The following is a 3,997-nucleotide window of genomic DNA, read 5'->3' on the forward strand; positions in this document are numbered from 1 at the left end:
ACATTAAGATAAAACATAAGGTAAAAATAATAATAAAATAAAATAAAACAAATTAAATAAACATAACAATAAAAATAATAATAATAAAAAAGAATGATATGTAATTTAAGCTAGGGGAAAGCATCTGAGAACAGCTTTGTCTTGAGTCTAGATTTAAAGCTATAGTGGGTGCATTTTTTACGTCATCTGGAAGCTGGTTCCAAAGCTTTGAAGCATATAAGCTAAAGGCTGCCTCTCAATACTTTGTTTTGACATTTGGAATCACCAGCAAATTCTTCTCCGTTGACCTTGGTGACCTGGTTGGTGCATACAGCTGAAACATATCCAGTAGATATGTGGTTCCCATTCCATTTAATGATTTAAACACAAGTAGCATTGCCTTCAAATCAATTCTGTAGCTTACTGCAGCCAATGCAGCGATCTTAAAATTGGAGTAATGTGGTCTTTGTAAGAACCCTTGCAGCTGCATTTTGTACAAGTTGAAGCTGTTTAATGGTCTTATTGGGGAGGCCAGTAAAAAGACTGTTACAGTAATCAACTTTACTAGAAATGAAGGCATGTATTAGCTTCTCCAGATCATGTTTAGACATCAGGCCCCTAACTTTAGAGACGTTTTTTTATGTGATAAAATGCAGACTTAGTAATAGCTTTCATGCGACTGTTGAAGTTTAGGTCACTGTCAATGAGGACCCCAAGATTTTTAACTTTTCCCCTTGCTTTCAGTCCCTTCGTTTCAAGGATAGCAATCTTCTGTCTCTCCTCTCTTTTCCCAAATATAATTACTTCAATTTTATCTGTGTTCAGCTGGAGGAAATTGTGAGACATCCATTGGTTAATATCATTGGAAATATGTGGATCTCAGCTGTCCGTCAGCATTTGACAGGCTACATGCATGCTGAAGAATAAACAAGGAAATCGATCGGTCATGAAAAAACGACTTTATACTTTGTCACAGACATGGGAATTAGTTGGACATGGGCATGCAATGCCAAGCCAGGACTTAAACGTGCAGCGGATGGGGTCTAATAGAGACCAGAAGTGAAATGCCAAAGACATGCTCTGATAGGCTATATAGGCCTACCTTTTTACTTTTAGCTGTAATGAGATTCAGGAAATATTTTCTGCCTTACAAAAACAGGTCAACCTGTAGCCTACCTCAGTAGGTGGTGGCTTTGTATGTTGGGCATCAGTTCAGAAAGTTTAATAGGCTACATGCACATATGCACGAGTTCCAACAAATCACAAAAGTGGAGGAGTTGCAATAAAAACCCTTTACTTAACGTCGTGGCTACAACATAGTAAAAACGGTGAAGGTTGTTTTTGAATAGGCATACTTTGGGTGGCTGTTAGGACGACTTGAACAGCGGTCTTTAGTCTGACGTGCCTTGTCAACTTTCGCATGGTGCAACGAGGTGTTTTTGGTTTTGGTTACCGTCCGTGGGGACAACATGATGATCCTCATACTGATTAATTAATTACTTGCTTTTATTTGTAAGTTCACCAATATGAGAACATGCTCTGGGCAGCTGGTCATATTTTGTCACAATTAATGTAGGATGTTTATGTGGAACTGTGAATGAATTTCGATTTTGAGTCACGCTGACGGTAAGGAACATCAACAAAGCATACCGTGTAACATGTTCAAAATGCGAGCCAAGCGAGCATCAAATGCAATATTACATTTTACCTCATAGTGGCGCTTGACCTTACTACAGCCCTTTGATGTGCGTAAAGGGAAAAGCGCGTAAGTGGACGGGAGAATACGCTTAAAATTGGTTTACATGAGAAACTCCCCGATTTTGGCCTGGCCCCACCCAATATGCGCAACTGATGAAATCCCGCGTAAGCCCCGCTTAATCACTGACTGACCTGAGGAGGTGTGTGAATGATCCACAACAGCTTTTGAAAGTGAACCCAGAGTTTAAGGCCCATCCATCAACTCTGGGTGTAGCAAGATGGCACATAAGTTGAAGTCAGAGTCACTTGACGGACAGGTATCAGCTGTCTTGTAACTGAAGGGGGTGCAAGCCATTCACAGGAGCTTTATACAGTATAGTATATATTATTGTCAGTGCCTTAACCGTTTGAGCCATGCCCCAGGCCAATTTCAACCCGCTTAACATTCAGTTTAGACTTACATAGGTACAGTAAATATAAATTCCCCAGTGTCCTGTTTGCCTTTTCCAAACTCAACACTGGCATCAGGGGAAGATAGTTTGTTGTAGCCTAAATCTATATATGAAAAATGGAGGCTTTCTGACAGGACATTGTTTTTAGCCGATTTGTTCTGGTAAATGTCCAAAATTTGGCAAACAGTTCTGAGAAACACGATCACTATGGCATGATTTTTGGATTGGTTATATTATGACAGATGTTGATTTTTTTTGTTATTCTGAAATACGCAACATGTTTCAGACAGTGTGTAAATGTTTCTTAGTTGCTTAGTCCCTCTAGACCAGTGGTTCTTAACCTTTTCTTAAAGCACTCATGACAATGTCTAGCCGTTCACAATTTTACACCTATAAAAAAAACATATAGAATTTCAAAGGTTTCCCCATCCACTATGGATAGGAGGATGAAAGGCATAGTGGACATAATCAATACCAATGGCCTTCATTTGTTTTATACAGTCTTAAAGAGGTTGAAAGGCCGAAAGACAGCATGCTGCACAGATGTCATCCTCCATATACACATGATGTTATTTCCATTCAGTAATCATGACCTTGAGGGCGTGACCTTAGATGCACCCTTGCAGACGGACGCCAGAAAAGAGTACAGTTGGAGAGGAGGATGTGCTATATTCTTTCACAGTGACATAAGTGACACATACATCACTGTCACAGTGTGGTGAAACATGTTCGGTCAAAGGACAAACAGAGCATATGTCTCCTCACAAGCTGCCATCTCATCAGAGCAAGGTCATTTATCCTGTTCCAACACTGTAGGCCTATGTGCTTTTCTCTGTTGTTTTTTATTCATTCAATCCTGAAAGTCCCCTGAAAGGCCTCTGCAGTTTTATGTTTTGGCAAAGTTGTGTTCATTTTTCATATAAATATTTCTGTACATACACACTTTACAGTAACTTTCTCTACAGACTTGACAGTAACTTTACAGTAAGTTCCTCGTACTCCTCCACTCCTCTACACATGCCATGCTTATTACTGTACCGAGGATGTCCAAATTCTAACCATATAGTCACATTTTCGTGGATGTGTAGAGATAGAAAACAAAACAACGACAAAGAATGTGAAGGTGTAGCAGGCTGTCTGAAAGGTGCTGCACATAAAAGAGTTGATTCCAATTTAGAATGAATAGAATTTAAAATGGGAAACAGTGGACTCCACCCAAACTGGAGCAGGACCACTCAGTCTCCATTAAGAACTGAGTTGGCAAGAGCAGGGCACGCAGGGACGCTGCCAGAAAAGAAGCACAAGTAGGATTCAAAAGTCCCAGCATTGGCATTAAAGGAAGCTTGGATGGCAGAAATAATAGTATTACTACATAAGACAAATGGCTGAAAAAGTCATGACTGTATTGTTTTGGAATTGCCAGCATGCTGGGGATTTTATTTATTTGGCTCATTTATTACCACTCGAGAAAAGAAAAGAAAAACAAACATTGGAAATCCAAATGAAGAATATTTTTGAATACTGTGATGAAGGAGGGCTGTTGACTACTTGCCATACAGCAGGCCTGCACTTGTTATGAATAAATAATAAACTAGAAATGTTATCAGAGAGTGCATACCAGCTGTTTGATAGAACATTTGACTCTGTTACACCTGTCCTCTTTTTGTGGAGTTGGAATGGCAAAATTAGCCCTATCCTGCAATGGTGAAGATTTAAAAAATCCTGGATCCGGATCGTGATCTGGATCACCACCAAAATGTAATCACTTGTTCCTTTTGTCATTTCCAACAACTCCACAAACTTTCATCCAAATCCGTTCATAATTGTTTGAGTTATCCTGCTGACAGCAGGGCAGAATTAATGCAAAG

This window comes from Engraulis encrasicolus, chromosome 10 (assembly GCF_034702125.1).
Source record: "Engraulis encrasicolus isolate BLACKSEA-1 chromosome 10, IST_EnEncr_1.0, whole genome shotgun sequence".
In the NCBI taxonomy this organism is placed as follows: Eukaryota; Metazoa; Chordata; class Actinopteri; order Clupeiformes; family Engraulidae; genus Engraulis; species Engraulis encrasicolus.